This window comes from Xenopus laevis, chromosome 5S (assembly GCF_017654675.1).
Source record: "Xenopus laevis strain J_2021 chromosome 5S, Xenopus_laevis_v10.1, whole genome shotgun sequence".
NCBI lineage: Eukaryota > Metazoa > Chordata > Amphibia > Anura > Pipidae > Xenopus > Xenopus laevis.
In genome coordinates, this window is record NC_054380.1 from 68,409,396 (window position 1) to 68,427,452 (window position 18,057).

Here is an 18,057-nt window from a genome sequence, read left to right on the forward strand (position 1 = left end):
AAACCTAGCGCACTTCTTTTTGCCACACTCAGATCTGTTATTGGATCTTTTTTTTCTCAACTACATGACCAAATAAAATTTTTGTTTCATTTGTTTAACAAGGATTTATTTATCTACTTTTAGGGCTTCTTTGAAAATCAGATGATGTTTTAGTTCACATTCATATAAAAAAACATTCTATTCCAAATTAAAACACGAAGAAAATGTAATAAATTTGTGTTATTCCTTTACAGAAAGTGAAAAAAAGGAAATATTAGGTCTGCATTCATCTTCAGAAACTTAAACATTCACTGTATAAATGGAAAAAATGTTTAAAGATTTTGCTGCTTAGGTTTTTAAGGTTTTTAAATTTAGTCAAATCACTCTGCAAGTGGCAGCACCATGCATGGAACCTATAGTTTTGCACATTTTAGCATCATTAGCAAAAAAAGAAACCGTACTGTCAATGCCCACCACTATGGCTACACAGGAACTTGTTTATATAAACTATAAAGGTCTTTTCTGAAGTCATATGATCAAGTTGCTTCCAATTGTGGCAGTCCACTAACCAGCAATTGTTTCCTTTATCTGCTGCAAAATGTTGTTCCTGCTTGAGCCACATGCAGTAACAAACTGTGTTGTTTATATTGCACCATGTGGGGTTTTACCTTGACGTGGTATGGTGGCTTATCAATATTATGATCATAACTTTGTAACAAAAAAACCCTGTTTCAAAATTACATGCACTTGCATATTTACTTGAATCATTTAGACAGGGCTTTAAACTTTTTGAAATTGGCCTTAGGTGTGCATCCACAATCTCCCCCACTTAGTAAATAAGCCCTCAAACATTTTATAGATTAAGAAGATGACAAAACAGATGCCCTGGAGGACTTCCGGGGGGCGGACCCACAAGATGGCCGCATTTTACTGAGCTCCTGCGCCAGCGCTCTCATTCTGGCGAAATCCCCGCCGCTTCTCCTCACCATCGAGATTTTCTCATAGCGACTGGTGACAGGATAACAGAGGGGTAAAGAGCAGCTCTCCATCGGCCGGCTTCTCCTCACCTGCAGCCCCGGAAGACGGCGCATTCCCCCCGTGGACCCGGGCGGACGCGCTGCCCCCATCTCCCTTGCGCCTCTCAGGCAGATATTCAGGCGTGACGATCGCCTCTTTGGGAGGGCAGTGCTAGCCACGGGAGGACGGATTACCTTCGGCAACTGCTCAGCCGGCACAAGTAACGCGGCAGCCCGAAGTGGGCCTCAGCCACGTGGCCGCCTGTATCTACTGCCACGCGCCGCCATTTTGTACACAGGCACAGTGAGTACAGCGACATACAGGGGTAGCCACAGAACTATACCATTTACTGGCTAAGTGATACTTTTCCCCTACTAGTGGGGCCCAACACTCCCCTACGGCTATCCTTTTTCCAAGCCTGGCCTCTCATTTGGCGTTAACGTTTCCTTCCACTACTGGGAACTGTATTAGGCCACTCTTATCTGATATTACTGCTGAAGGAACACTGTGGGGGTTACACCGACCTACCCTGTTTGTTACTGCCTACGTCTCCTGACTTTATTAAGCACATTTTGGCACTGCTGTACGAGTTTTGGCCTTTACTCCACACTCTGAGTACTTGTGCTCTGTGCCCCCACGCTTGCCATCTGTTCTGAAAATATTTAAAAGGTGAACGACCTTCTCGCTTTACCCTCCCTCTCCTTCTACAATATGTGACGAACCAGATGGAATCTGTTTTACCCACCGCCTAACAGCTATGTCTACATGATGTGATATTTTTGTACATCTCTTCAGTGGGGGTTGCCGATCTCTCTGCTATTGCTGGCTTTTCCTGTGCCACGTCAAGGCTTTCAATCCCTGTTGACCATACTATGGAAAAATTCTTGGGTACAACTCCCACCATGCCGCCAAAAACAGCTAAAGCCAAACCAAAAGAGAACAAAAAAGATGCTCCTTCCATCTCTACTGATGTGGACCCCTCCACTCCCCCCTCCACTCTACAGATCCAAACTCAAGAACTTCTCTCCGCTTTGGGACCTTTACTAGACCAAAAACTTGAGGGTCTTAAAGAGTCGGTGTCAGAGGTCCTACACCAGCTTACGACCCATTCTCAACGGATGACAGAAGCTGAACAACGGATCTCTGACCTGGAGGATAGCCTAGAAAAGGCCCAGACAACCCTGGACACCCAACAACGTGAAATTGTGATACTGGCGGAGAAAGTTGACGACTTGGAGAACAGGAGTCCGAGGAACAACTTGCGGCTGGTGGGGGTCCCGGAAACTGTAAAGGGATCCGACCTGGAACTTTTACTGACTGTCATGTTGCCAGAATTGCTACATATGGAACAGTCACTTCTTCCCTACCAGATTGAACGTTTTCATCGAATCGGGCCTCCCCCTACGAAAGATGTTACTAGACCTAGACAGGTCATATTTAAGCTTCTAAACTACGCAGACAAAATGAACATCCTTGCTGCCTATAGAAAGATCAAGACCCTTTCTTATGATAGCCACAAATTGCTCTTATTTCAAGATTTTTCCGCCTCAGTGGCAGCAAAACGTAAAGAATTTAGCCCTCTCTGCAGAATGCTTTTCTCGTCAGGACACAAATTTGCCTTGTTGTTCCCGGCCAAGCTCAAAATAATTAACAAGGATGATGGTCGGCCAACATTTTTTGAGGACCCTGTCCAAGCCATGTCCTACTACAAGAAGCTTTCCCCAGCAGCTGGACCGCAAGCTCAAGACACCTGACCGCTTTTTCGACGACGCTTTGGTCCTACTGAAGCTGTCGGGTTTGGATCCTTTCTGGAATTTGTGGTATCACAGCTTCTAGCAGTTTTTCTGATAAGATATATCTTGTTTCTTCAATTTTTGCATTGTGAAAGACATTATTACGTAGCTTTTTTCAGTCTTTTCAATGGGTTTTTGATATGTTGACTGTATGTTACGATTATCACGTACTTTATTTTTTATTTGTGTATTGTTATTTTGGTTCTGCCTTCCTTTACATTATGCTCTGACTTCTGATAGCAGATCTTGTTATTTTTGGGATCCTTTTTTCCTTAGGCCCCATATTTTTGGGATGTGGTCTGCTCGCTGGGACAGACTCTTCCTCGCCCACAATTGCCGCTCTTTCATACTTCACCATAAGGCTGGTATAGGATAAATTATTATGGCTGACACACCTATGCCCTCACCAGACCCTTTGAAAGCGATTTCACACTTAAAAGTGATTTCGTGGAATGTAGATGGGCTTAATACTCCAATGAAAAGACGTAAGGTACTAGACCGACTACGCAGAGAAAAAGCAGATATTATGTTACTACAGGAGACTCATTGGAAGTCTCAAGATAAAATACCTCTTAAGGCACACTGGCTCCAAACAGTTTTGGCGGCATCCTATAGAACTAAATCTCGGGGGGTTGCGATTTTACTTAACAAATCTATACACTGTTCAGTTCTGAGAACCTATAGTGACAAGAGGGGTCGATACTTGATAGCCGATATAGAGATTCAAAATGTACAGTATACTATTGTTAACATTTACGCTCCTAACATCGATAATAATTTTTTTTTTACAGATATTTTGCAGAAGCTTGACTCCTGGGGGGCGACTAACCTTATCCTGGGCGGTGATGCCAATGTACTTTGGGACTCCTACATGGATAAATCCGGTAAACCTACCTCACACAACGACACGAAGGCCAAACCTTTACATACTCTATGTGAACTCTTACACCTCTATGACTCCTATCGCCATCTACACCCCACCACCAAAGACTACACCTTTTACTCAGGAGTTCATGGAACTCATTCTAGGATAGATTATATCTTTGTCTCACAGACGCTGCTGCCTCTCCTAACTTCAGCTGCAATATCCCCCATAGATATCTCCGATCATGCTCTGATTTCGATACACCTTAAATTGTCACAACCACTGCTGCGCTCCTCTAATTGGAGATTTCCGGCATATTTAAAATCTAATGATGACTTTGCCCTCTTTTTAAAATCCTGTTGGGCTAACTATATTGATGATAATATTGAACATTGGGATGATTCCTCTCTGCTTTGGGCTGCATCGAAACCTGTCTTGAGGGGACATATTATATCTTACTTGATTAGGAAAAGAAAACTTTATTCTGATAAATATGCCCTTTTACAGAGACAATTAACCCTACATTATAGCGCCTTTAAATTGTCTAATCTCCCCGAGGACAAAAACAACTACAAAGAAACCAGGCAATTGTTTGATACTTTATTGACAGAAAACGCACATAATTCAATGTCCCACACTGCCAATCTCTTTTATAGATGGGGTAACAAATCTGGGAGTCTCTTGGCGAAAATAGCAAGAAAGCCGAAGGCAAACTACTTTATCCCAAAACTGAAATCCCCACAAGGCTGGACCAAAGACCCCGCCAAAATTAAAGACATTATGACGTCTTACTTTAAAGACTTTTATAAGGCCCCTTCCGATGACCCCGCTGATGGTCTCAGGTTTCTGCAGGAAGCTGACCTCCAGAAATTGTCGGTCCATCACAGGGAAATCCTTGATGCCCCTATCACACAGGAGGAAATTATGGAAACAATTAAACACCTAAACACTAATAAAACACCGGGCCCAGATGGTCTCTCAGCGGAATATTACAAATTATTAGTGCATGAAGTTTCCCCTATCCTGACAAAACTATATAATGCTACTCTGCGAGGCTCGCCGTTGTGGAGTGAAGCTAATATTGCTCGAATCATTCTAATCCCAAAAGAAGGGAAGGACCCCACCAACCATACTTCCTATAGGCCGATCTCCCTGCTTAACCAAGATCTGAAAATACTAACTAAAATCATGGCTGACAGGTTGCAACTGATCCTACCCACCATACTTACCAAAAACCAAGTAGGCTTCCTTAAACATAGACAACCAGTAAAGTCCATTCGACAAATTCTGTCGGTTGTGTATCATTGTAACCTAGATAAAAGGAGACAAGGTATGCTATTAAATTTAGATGCAGACAAAGCTTTCGATAGGATCTCACATGCCCATATTAAACGGTTGTTAAAATTCCAACACTTCGGCATACATATGCTTAACCTATTCAATAATTTATATTCCGACCCCCGTACCTTTGTTACGGTTAACAATTCCAATTCCGACAGATTTACAATTTGTAGGGGGACACGACAGGGATGCCCACTTTCTCCTCTTCTTTTCAATTTGGCATTGGACCCTCTCTTACGTCATTTTTTGAAAGATCCGCGATTACCTGGGATATTGATTAACCACACCCAGTTAAAAGTCATAGCTTTTGCGGATGATATAATGCTTTTCATACTGACTCCGGCCTTGGAGATTCCGCATCTACTTTCTATAATTCACAGATTTGGTCAAATAGCGGGCTTTCAAATTAATGTGGACAAATCTGAAGCATTAATGCTTCATGACTCGCCGAAACAAAATCGGCTCCCAGATTTCCCCTTTAAAAAGGCCGCTCATTACATTACATACTTGGGTATTAAAATACCAAAACATCATAATGCCACTTACCAATTGAATATTCGAGCTATTATTGATAAGGTACACCAAGAAATTGTTCAATGGAAACATATAAATCTAACCTTTCTAGGTAGAATTCATTTTATTAAAATGATTCTTTTTCCAAAACTCTTGTATCCCATTCAAATGCTGCCGTATAGTATAAAGAAATCAGACTTGCTACGCTTACAGAAAATGCTTCGGACATTTATTTGGCAGAACAAACGCTCCCGCATTAGTCTGTATAAATTATATTTACCCAAAGATCTAGGGGGGGTCAACTTGCCAAATCTTAAAGAATATAATGACGCTGCATTGCTACGATTTGCCGGGGACTGGCTTGCAGATCGGAACTGGTTTACTACGATAGATCTAGATGGCTCCCACTCTGGCGGACTGACTTTAAATTTTCTCCTACATTCCCCGCCCTCAGCCATCCCGCAACCTTTAAAGGATAATCCGCTTTTTACGGATACTTATAAAACATGGCGTTCTCTTAGACTTAAATACGAACTTTCTCAAAGACACTCACCATATCTTACTTGGCTGGGCAACACGGATTTTCCTATAGGCATTTCGAACCCGATCTTACAGGCCTGGAGAAGGGAAGGTTTATATACGGTTCGTGATTTAGTCAAAAACAATTTAGATTTGTTATCCCTGACAGATTTCAATGAAAAATTTCCGTTTACCAAATCCTTTCCTTTCCTTAGTATGCAGCTGTTACATTTCGCTAAAACTGCTACTCATGATATAAGGAATAGGGGCTTTAACAACGCAATAGACACTCTTTGGAAAAACCAAAGTACATATCGTTCTACCTCCCAAATCTATAGTGTCACTCGCACTAGTATAGATATAGATGAGGAAGGGGGCTCTCTGCTTAAATGGACACTCTCCATACCACAAATTAACCCCTCAGACGTTTTGAAGCTCCATGTCCGAATGATGAAGCTGCTTCCATCCAGCCGTTATCAGGAAATGGCAATACAAATCCTCCACAACTCCTATTTAACCCCCGAAAGGTGCTATAAAATGGGTCGTCTCCCCTCGGACTGTTGTATTCGATGTCACGCCCCCAAAGCGGATCTCTTACACATGTTTTGGTCTTGCCCTAAAATTTCTGACTTTTGGCGTGATGTCTCCTCTTACTGGACGCAGATGACTAATAAATTGATTCACCCTACTTTAGAATGGGCACTCTTTAGCTCGGTGAAACCTTTCAATACCTTCACTAAAGAAGAGAAACATTTGGCGACCCGATTGGCAGCGGCGTCTCGTAAGGCAATCTTACATCAATGGCTCTCTACGGACAGCCCATCCCTTTTATTGACCAAACAAAAACTACATTACATCTTTCACATGGACTGGCTCGAGGCCATGGCCAAGAAAGAACGACAGGTAGACAAATTCTTCTCTATTTGGGGCGCATATATTAATAGCCTTCCATCTCCACTAAAATATTTGACTACGTATACCTTTCAACGCACTACTTGGTATGATCTAGAAACGCTTAGGGATAATCCACTATTACGTGACACTTTTCAGTACATTCAGACCACTCTCTGTGGTAATGCGGCCGTTCCAATTTCGCCCCCCAGGACTCAGCGAACCAACAGGCTTTTAGCCTCTTATCTGCGGTAATTGACCTTCGCCTAAGGAAATACTTGGATTTTGTTTTTATTTTCTTATCTTTTACTTACTTTTCTCTGACAGAGCATATATTCCCTGTATGTTTATTTGTTTTTTCTTTTCTTTTGGTTTGTCACTGATTCCTTGTTGATGTTTATGATACGCTTACATGTATCTATCTGTTACTCTGCTCATTACCATGGGCCTCTGGTAGGCCCGAATGTTTTCATGTTTATACATGTTTAACTTGGAATAAAAACAATTTGGAAAAAAAAAAAAAAACAGATGCCCTGTAAACATGTTGTAAGAAGAAAATCATATTAATCAATAAACAAAATGTAACAAAACATCTAGTTGATTTACTTCATATTCTCTTAGAAGGGCTTATAGTTTAAGGTTTAAAGAAGACAATCCTGTGCTACACTGATGTTAATATAAACAATGAAAACCTTGGGGTCTCCAGATGAAGCATATTATTGATTTTAAGACTCACTGGCTGTTATAAAGATATCTATCATCCTAATAAAAAAGAGAGAACTGTAAGAAATACAGAACACTTTATTTTTAGCTGAAATCTTTTGAGGTATATTATAAAATTCTGTGCTTATAGTATCAATTTAAAAGTCAATATTTTCTGTGAATATAAAATATAGCTTTTTGCTTATATAAATGACAAGGGGAGTTATTTATCAAAGTCCAAATTTATCTCAATATTTTCTGCTACAAACTCCGATCAAATCCGCTCAAGTTTTTTACACTTATTTATTATTGCATTTTCCTGAAAATTTGCTTTGTGAGAAAAAAAACAGATTTTCACAATTTTTCACCCAATTTTCAAGATTTTCTCAGATTTTTCACCTGTAAACTCAGATTTTTGCCTGAAAACGGGGATATTGCATGAAACCTAGCGCACATCAAAAAATCATTGGGACTTCTCCCATTGACCTATATGCGACTTTGACAGGTCTGAGATGCCGGATTTTCTGATTTGGACTTTTCCATCCTCGAGGTTTAAAAATTCTGTGATTTTTTTTTTTATAAAAAAAATCATGAATTCTTCGCGATTTTTGTATTCAGAGTTTAGTAAATAACCCCCTTAGTGTATTTTAAAATGAATCACTTCAATTAAAAAAAAAACTGTGGAAACTGTTAACAACTTTGTTTTCCATCTTGCAGATGCTAGTTATCACTCCTGAGAAGTTGGATGTAGTCACCAGAAAGAGTGCTTGTGATGATGCCCTGCCCCAACTTGTAAAACTTTTGATACTGGATGAAGTGCATCTGCTTCATGAAGACAGAGGCCCTGTATTGGAAAGTTTGGTAGCACGAACATTGAGACACGTAAGTGCAAAATCAAGTGCATGTTTTTAACGGGGTTGTTCATCTTTGAACAGTATGATGTAGAGAGTGATAATCTGAGACAATTTGCAATTGGATTTAATGTTTTGTTATTTATGCTTTTTATTTAGAAGCTCTCCAGTTTGCAATTTCACCAATCTAATTGCTAGGGTCCAATTTACCCTAGCAACCGTGCACTGATTTGAATAAGAGACTGAATTATGAATATGATAGGGCCCGAATCGATAGATGAGTAATAAGAAGTAGCAATAACAATACATGTGTAGCCTTACAGAGCTTTTGTTTTTAGATGGGGTCATTGACCCCCATTTGAAAGCTGGAAAGAGTCAGAATAAGAAGGCAAATTATTTAAAAGCTATAAAAAATAAATAATGAAGAACAGTTAAAAAGTTGCTTAGAACTTTTCATTCTATAACATACTGTAAATTAAGTTTAACATATACTAAGCATTACCTTAGGCTTCAAATAATCCTTAAAAATAATGGGTGAATAATCCATATCTGTTGGAAAGTCTTATTCTTCAGCTGACCAAAGTATTTCATAACATATGTAGTATTCATAACATTTATAGTATAATAGTAGTATGTAGAATATGTAGTATTCATAACAAATCAAAATTAATTTAGGCTTTTGACTTTTTGGTTAGCTAGGTGGATGAATTGTTTCCTATTAGGGATTAGGGATGCAACGAATCCAGTTCTGGATTCGGCCAGGATTTGGGAGAATCCTTATGCCTGGCCAAACTGAATATGAATCCTAATGTGCATATGCAATTTAGGGGTGGGAAGAGAAATCATGTACATTTTGTCACAAAACAAGGAAGTAAAAAATGTTTTTTCCCCTTTTTCCTTTCCTGTCCCTAATTTGCATATGCAAATTAGGATTCGCCTGATTTGGCCAAATCCAAAATAGTTGTCAATTATGTACTTTATGTTCTTGGATTCATAAAAAAATTTGTGTGTCTATAGAAGCAGGTTGCCCCATTTGATGACTCAATCACTCCTGACAAAGTCAGTAGCTAATTGTAAAGGCAATACCTTTGTCTCTTCAGCTGATATTCTTTTGCACACTCAAACTCATGTTGAACTAGAGCCACTTGGGTTTTAGATCCCTCTGCATATTTGCTGGGGCCAAAGATCTGAATGTCAGATAGGACAAAGATGGCAACAAAGAATTTGATTACAAATGGATATTCCTGTGTATGACCAACTTCACATCAGAACAGTCATCCATAGCAACCAATCAACAATTTTTTTCTAATATTTTCTGTGTGTGCCTGCACTAACAAAATAGAAGCGTTCACTTGTGTCATACTTGATGATACATTCTCTTTAGCTGAAATGATGGCATCATGTTAAATATATGAAATATTTTAGCATGCCAAGAGTGGCTCACCAAAAGCATAGAGTGAAAAAAAGAAATGTTGTTTACATTTCTCTAGACAAATAGTCTGTAAATTACTTATGAACTGTGTGAAAAAGCAGATTTATTTACTGGAATTTCTGGGAATTCTGCCACTAGCTTCTCTAGAGAACATCATCAAGCATAGTAAAAACTCAGTATGGTGTGAAACGTTGGTGTTCCAATTTATCACCACAAGATTTCTAGTTTAAGTGTTAAATTTGAGACCTTTCAGCTTGAAGTCTGAACTGGGGAAGTCTCACAAACAGCAAGTGGGAGAAATAGCTTTAAAAAATCAATCTACATGATAATTATTATTATTTTTGGTTCTGCTGCTACAAGAATTGGCCACAAATCACAGAGTAAAATGCTTTTTGTTATTGCAGTGTGTTACCCATATAAATTATACTGGAAGAGTGGTCTGCTTGCAGATTGCATTTTATTTTTCCAGGCAGCATCAATAAAGGGGAGTGTTAACTTTTATTTAGGGAGTAATATTTTAAGACAATTTGCAACTGGATTTAATGTTTTTGAGTTATTTTGTTTTTTTATTCAGCAACTCTCCAATTTGCTAGGCTCAACATTCCCCTAGCAACCATGCATTGATTAGAATTAGAGACTGGAATATGAATAGGAGAGGGTTCGGATATACAGAGGAGTAAAAAAAGTAGCAATAATAATAAATGTGTAGCCTTACAGAAAATTCGTTTTTTAGATGGGGTCAGGGACCCCCCTTTTGGAAGCTGGAAAAGGAAGAAAAAGGCAAATAATTTAAAAACTATAAAACATAGATGATGAAGATTAATTGAAAAGTCAATTAGAATTGGTAATTCTATGGGCAGGACTAGATGATGCGTTTTGACCTGACACATCGCAATGCGACTAAACACATGCGACATGTCGGATGGTTTACTGAAAACGGAAATGAAGGAGAAATCACTGTGATTTCATCCGACAGTCGGATAAATGTAGTTGTAACATGCGATTTCTCCTTCACTTCCGTCTTCAGTAAACCATCCGACACGTTGCATTCGTTTAGTCGCATTCTGACGTGTCGGGTCAAAACACATCATCGAGTCCTGTCCTTAAACATGTTAAAAGTTAACCTAAAGCTGAACCACCCCTTTAAGTATCTGAATATGCTGTGCTAAAATATAGAAAATATGCTCAGCAGCATATAGGAAGGCCAGTGTGCTGCTTAATCAAAGCATATTTACACCATTTTTTACACAGTGAAGCGTAGTGATGTGTGGTGTGTTATCCCGATGTTTTTTACACAGCAAAATAAAAATGCCCCATAGTATAAAAACGTAGGTTATTATTTCGGCAGTAGGTTTTCTGGAAGGTTTGTTGTGCTAATTAGGCAGTATAGAAGTATATTCTGAGCTCTTTGTTAAGGTTGAGAGGACCAGCTATTAGAAGATGGTCAAATTCAGTGTAAATCTTTTTTTTGTGTGTCTGTGTAGATTTTACTTTATGTTTTAGAACAAATGATTATTCTAAAGGAAATCATTGCAAAGTGGCAGCTTTGGATTCCAGCTTGTCTGTCTATTTGAAAATACTGCTAATATTGCTGCTCTTCTCCCACACAATGAAACTATGAATTTTTTATTGCCAACATATATTAGAATGATTTTTATTGTGTTTTTCAAAATAATTCTAAAAGTTGACAAGTAGTACAAGCACCAATAAGACTGCCATTTGTATAAATGTGAGTTTTATGAGATGTGTCATTTAGAGCTGATGATTGCTATCAGAAAAAGTTAAGGTTAAGAGGGAAAAAAAATCTCTTAAACATTCTATATTCACAGCCACCTTTGGTAAATTTATCAGTGGTAATACCAAGCATTAAACATTTTTGTCTTCAAATAGGGACTGAATTTTTATAAATGATGCACCAAATAAAATCCACTGAGAGCTCTGGCACTGTCTGTCACCTATGATCCACAGTTTTCCAATTACTTTCTATAGTTTTTCTGTAAACCTGCAGATAAACAAGAATGATGGATATTCCACCTACCCAATGTTATGGAATAAAAAGTGTTACATACACTGGTTTAGAACAAATCGTTGCTTAAATAACTCTTTATGCTCTCTTTGTGCACACAATCTTAACTGAACACCACTTTTATATAATTAGTCATTGTGTTCTTAATAATTAGGAAATATAACAACCTAAGCTCAGTATGCTCCAGGTCTAGTACCTGTCAAGTACCAGGTAATTAAACTCTACCTGCTGGTTACTAGGTTTACTAATGTTATTGTAACATGTGCATGCAAATAAGCAATGCAATTGATTTACTAATCACATCTAGTTAAAAACAATTAGTAATGTATAATTTTCCCAGGGCTTTCCATACCATGCAATTTTGATTTTCTAGTACCCTTGTCTCTGGATTTTCTTAACAAACATTTGTAAAGGACTTGTTATGGTATTGCGCTAATGGCTTTCATTAAGCACTGGCGTGCTTCCACACAACCTCCAATGGCATTACCTGTACACATATAATTTTTCATAGCAGTTGACATTATTTTAATGGTTTGCAATGTTAACGTTTACAAAAAATTGATCACTAGGATATACTTGGAACAGAACCAGCAGATGAGGTTCACTATCGACAAATGTAAAGTTATCTCTTATATAGTTTTAAACCTTGCAAAGTAATCTATTCATAATTGTAGATTTATAATTTAAGTTTTTAGAATTAAGTGTAGGCAGCAAAGGCTCTTGCCTATAGATATGTGGTATGTGCAGTAGTTTAATCATTCACAGAATAAATCAACACTCTCTTAATGATGTAATTAAATATATATGCATATATATTTATATATATCATCAAATAAAATGAGTTTTATGCATATCTTAACCCTAATATTAATTTGAGTGTCAAACTCTAGTGAATTGTGCATGCTGCATTTAGAAACTGCTTTTTAAAATGCAACTGATGGAAAACTCTTGACTTAAAGCATGTTAGTATTATTCAGTTTTTATGCATTTCCAGTGCATTCAACCATGAGCAATCCTAAGATTTCAACTGGCAGTGGTGGAAAATATATTAAAGAATAATTTCCCCCAAAGCACCATCACAAAAGTTACTTAATTATAGTTGTTAGGATATTGGTCTAGGGATGTTTACTTAAAGGATAACTAAAGTTTAACTAAAGATGTATATATATAATAAATATATAACTAAAGATGAATATATATATCATATAACTGTCACAATATAAGGCTGATTAGTAAACATTAATGGTACAGCACATTGGTACAGTTATTGGCAGCACATAAACCAGTGCAACTAACATCAGGATTTAATAATCAGCCCTGTAGCAACATCTTATATGACAGCCAAATTTCATTTTCTGCTTGATAATTTGCGACAATCCCTAAGCTTAGTTTCTCAACAACTGCTCAGAGCCAACTGAGCATGTGAGTGTCACAGATACTTAACAAAATCAAAGATGAGAAACTCCTGTGAAGGCCTGGATCATTACTACTATACAGATGTTGAACCTTTAGGCTGGTTCAAAAAGTTCATCATATAAAATATGGCATTGCTAGCCATATTCATTAAAGTTGCAGGTTGAGAGTGATGCTCCATTAAATAACGGTACCAGTATGGTAGTAACAGATACAGAAAAAGCAAATGTGCTAAATCAGTTCTTTTCATCAGTGTATACAATAGAGGAGTCTGAGTTCCCAGGCTCACTTTATAGCTGCACTAATGGCTCAGCTCAATCTAGTCAGTGGCTGACTCAGGATATGATTCATAAAGCTTTAATAAAAAGGAATGTAAACAAGGCTCCAGGGCCTAATGGCATACACCCCTAGGTTCTAAGAGAGCTTAGTTCAGTTTTAGACCAGCCCCTATTTCTGATTTTCTCAGATTCATTTTCATCTGGTATGGTGCCTATGGATTGGAGAAAAGCTGCCGTTATTCCAATATTTAAAAAGAGATTATGATCTCAGTCTGGCAATTATAGGCCAGTAAATTTGACATCTGTGGTGGGCAAATTATTTGAAGGCTTTTTAAGAGATCACATTCAAAATTTTGTCCTAGTCAATGGCATTATGAGCAGCAATCAGCATGGCTTTATGAAGGATAGGTCATGTCAGACAAATTTGATTGCTTTTTATGATGAGGTAAATAAGATGCGGGACAGTGGGGGGAGCAGTTGATGTGATCTATTTGTATTTTGCTAAAGCGTTTGATACTGTGCCCACAAACAACTGCTTTCTAAACTAAGGTCTGTTGGGCTTAATGAAGTCGTTTGCACATGGATAGGAAACTGGCTACAGGATCGGGTACAGAGGGTGGTTGTTAATGGGACATTCTCTACTTGGAGTAAGGTTTTTAGTGGGGTCCCTCAGGGCTCGGTATTGGGTCCACTTTTATTTAACTTGTTCATTAATGACTTGGGGGAGGGTGTTGTAAGAAATGTATCAGTGTTTGCAGATGACACAAAACTATCCAGCGCAATAAATTCCATCCAGGATGTGGCATCCTTGCAACAGGATCTTGACAAACTGTCAATCTGGGCAGCTAAGTGGCAAATGAGATTCAATGTTGATAAATGTAAAGTCATGCACCTGGGATGTAAGAATATCCAAGCCACTTATACCCTTAATGGGACTGCACTAGGCACACCCATTAAAGGACTTTGGAGTCCTTGTAGATGATAAATTTGGCTGTAGCACGCAATGCCAGTCAGCAGCATCAAGGGCAAATAAGATCTTGAGATGTATTAAAAGGGGCATAGAGTCACGGGAGGAGGGGGGTCATTCTTCCATTGTATAGAGCACTTGTAAGGCCCCATGTAGAATATGCCGTACAGTTTTGTTCTCCATCACTCAAACAGGACATTATTGTATTAGAGAGGGTACAGAGAAGGGCAACTAAGCTGGTAAAAGGTATGGAAAATCTTAGCTATGAGGAAAGACTGGCCAAATTGGGAATGTTCACCGTGGAGAAGAGGGGTGATGTGATAATTATGTATAAATATATAAGGGGATCGTATAATAATCTCTCTAATGCTTTATTTACCAGTAGGTCCTTCCAGCTGATACGAGGTGACCCATTCCGATTAGAAGAAAAGAGGTTCTGCCTAAATATTCAGAAGCGGTTTTTACAGTGAGAGCTGTGAAGATGTGGAATTCTCTCCCTGAATCAGTTGTACAGGCTGATACATTAGATAGCTTTAAGAAGGGGTTGGATGGAGTTTTAGCAAGTGAGGGAATACAGGGTTATGGGAGATAGCTCATAGTACAAGTTGATCCAGGGACTAGTCCGATTGCCATTTTGGAGTCAGGAAGGAATTTTTCCCCATCTGAGGCAAATTGGAGAGGCTTCAGATGGGTTTTTTGCCTTTCTCTGGATCAACTAGCAGTTAGGCAGATTAAAAAAAAAAAATGAAAAGTTTGATGGACGTGTGTCTTTTTTCAACCTAACTTACTATGTTACTATGTTACTATGTAATTAGGTGCTTCAGGATGACCTGAAGTATGAAGTTGAGGATGAAGTTGGCTGTATTTATTGTTTATGGTGAACCAGACTACCGAAAGATCCCTTATAAAATAGCAAAGGTCCTCAAATATTGGAACACCTCTTTCATTTGCTTTTATTTTTAATTTGTTTTATATTCTCCTCCAAGGGACATTCATGCAAATAGACAACTTTTAATTATGCATTGCTATTTTTAGCTGTCTCAAAAATCTTATCTTAAATTCCTAATGCTGTACATTTTACCTCCAAGGCTATCTACTGCATTTAGTAAATTGACTCTTGGTCTTTGTATTTGGGAAAATAAATAAATAAAAGGAGTACCTTATCTGAAGGGTCAAATCAACTCAAGCTGCATTAACATTTGCATGTTAATGTCTTAAGGCTTATAATTTATTCTGTTTTAAGTAACACACTATTACAGTTTCTGAAATGACCTTACAGAGGTTCTTGTCAGTAAAGCCGTGATAATAAAAAGGTAGAATTCCTATTTCCTTTTCTGCATTTTATACTGCAATCCAGCTTGTATAAACTTGAGTTAATGTAGATCTGCTGAATTCTTATCATTGAATCAGTTTTATCACTATGTTTTATTTTCACATTTTTTTTAAACATTGGTGCTACTGTTTGCAATGGACTTTGACAAGTCTAGACTAGTGTAAAATAAAATCAATGCTGCAAGTTATTTTGTGTGCTTTCTAAAAACAGGGTATTTCTTTGATAAATATGCAATTCCGTTAGCACTGCATATTGTATTTTATTTTTTTTAGTTGTAAAATTAACATTGCACCTTTTCACATAGACCCCCTTAGTGTATGTAAATATTCATAAAGACATTTCCATAGTGCCTCAGACAAGGGGAAAAAAAGCCTCCCCTCCAAGTGGGCAGTTGAATTATTCTTTGTACTAAATGCAATTTTCTGTTGCGCTCTATTCTCAGATTATGATTACCATTAAGAAGAGGAAGAATTGCTATTTGATATAGGTAGGCATTTATGTAGTGCAGAATGATATTGTTTATTAGCCGGTCCATTTCCAAGGGACTCATGCATTAAAAACAAATTAAGAGATGACATACCCACCTTCACATTCTGTTCATTCTAATGTTGCACTCAGGACATGAAAAAAAAGTTTCTTATTCCTTTGGATTAATATTCTTTCCTATATCTTTTTAATCATCATTAGAATACACAAATTTAGTTGTAATCATCGTTTTTCAAAATGGTTAAAAGCACTCTTGATCAGTGATTCTCAAGTATGCCTTGAGGCTGTCATTACATTTTATGTTAAACTGTTTTATTTAGTCTAGCACCTTAAATAACCCCTTTTCAAGCCCAACTCCCTTTTTCACATTTTACAACATTGTTTGATTAAAATACCATTTACCGTAAATATATGTAGAAAGGTACTGTCATGGATAAATGAGTGGACAATATGCACAGGCATCCAAAATGTAAAGATACATGGTTAGTCCAGTAGCACATAATCTGTACTTGTCAGGAATAGTGATGGGCGAATTTGTCTCATTTAGTTTCGCCGAAAAATTTGCGAATTTACAGCAAAATTCCCTAACAGACAAAAATGTGCGTAATGCATTGAAGTCAATGGGCGTCAAAATAATTTTGACGCCCATGACAATTTTTATATACCCGTCTAATTTGTCCGAATGCATTTAAGCCAATGTGTGTCCGAATAATTTTGCAAATTTATGCCTGCCGAATTTAATCGCCCATCACTAGTCAGGAACGTTTGACAAACCATAAATGCACAAAATAAACTTCTCGTCTAACTTAGCACTTTATTTTTAGAGGGTACAGTCCTCAATTCACCCATTTCCATATCTTCTACTACATACAGTTCCCCCTTCTCTCTGCTGACTGAAAGCACTATGCAAGAGCAGCCTCTCCTACCTTTCGGTCACAGGGTAGAGCACCAAGCTGTGTTTTCATAACCTCTTTTCTTTTCTTCTTAAATTGACCTTTTAAATCAGGCTTCTGTCTAGGCTGTAACTCCTATTCTTCTTATACATTTCCTGTTGAGATATTTTTGTCAGCTGGTTTTGATCATCCACATTGATCATGTTACGGGGCTACCAAACTGCTGTGCCACCTGCAGGCCGAAGTTAAGACTAGTTACAGACTAGTTTTATTTTACTTTTTATAAAAGGTAGCTTATCTTGCCATAGCTGCATTTTTCTTCCATAAATCCTTTTTTAAGTAAAAGAATGTGCCTGCAGGGAAGATTGTCTTGGCAAAGGATTCTTAGAAATGATAAATAACAGTGTATCCCCCACCACTTTTGGTTCCCTGTGTGTAATTCATCAGGCATACATAGCTTTATATAGTTCTTTTTTTTCTTTCCCAAGGTATAATCATTGCAAATGGATGCAATAAATAAGCATGTTTGGCTGGTTTCTTCCTGTTATATAGTTGAGTTAAAAGATTTTCTCTTCTTAATTATTTTTTATGCCTTTTACTTGCCATTTTAATAGATAAATATAAGACAACTGATTGGACTGCAATATAATCCTGCAGCAGAACTTTCTTCTCTATAAAGGGGAAGATGCATTTTTTACCAATAAATTGGTCTATGCTTATGCAGTGATTTAAAATAGTATTTCTGATTTTTTGTTTGG

The 18,057-nt window shown here is 37.8% G+C and overlaps 1 pseudogene; it reads left to right on the plus strand.

Moving 5' to 3' along the window:
* The window catches only part of LOC108717427, a 375,896-nt pseudogene that overhangs the window by 132,177 nt on the left and 225,662 nt on the right, over positions 1-18,057 (plus strand).